The sequence below is a fragment of the Penaeus monodon genome, chromosome 15 (assembly GCF_015228065.2).
Source record: "Penaeus monodon isolate SGIC_2016 chromosome 15, NSTDA_Pmon_1, whole genome shotgun sequence".
NCBI lineage: Eukaryota > Metazoa > Arthropoda > Malacostraca > Decapoda > Penaeidae > Penaeus > Penaeus monodon.
Window position 1 is genome coordinate 28,035,333 of NC_051400.1, and position 223 is coordinate 28,035,555.

Genomic DNA, 223 nt, shown 5'->3' on the forward strand with positions numbered 1-223 from the left:
TTGCTTCCTTGAGATGAGTAAAATGTTCATTCCCTTCTTGGCAAGCTCCCTGGCGAATCTCTTCCCTCTGCTGTCCGTGGATCCCGTCACGACTGATGAAGACAAAGAGCAAATTGATAATTAGATCAATAGTTTATATACCCAAAGGAGGAAATATTGGCAACGATGGTGTTACAAATTTGCAAGACCCGAAATTTTTACTGGTAGAGCAGTTTCTTCCACA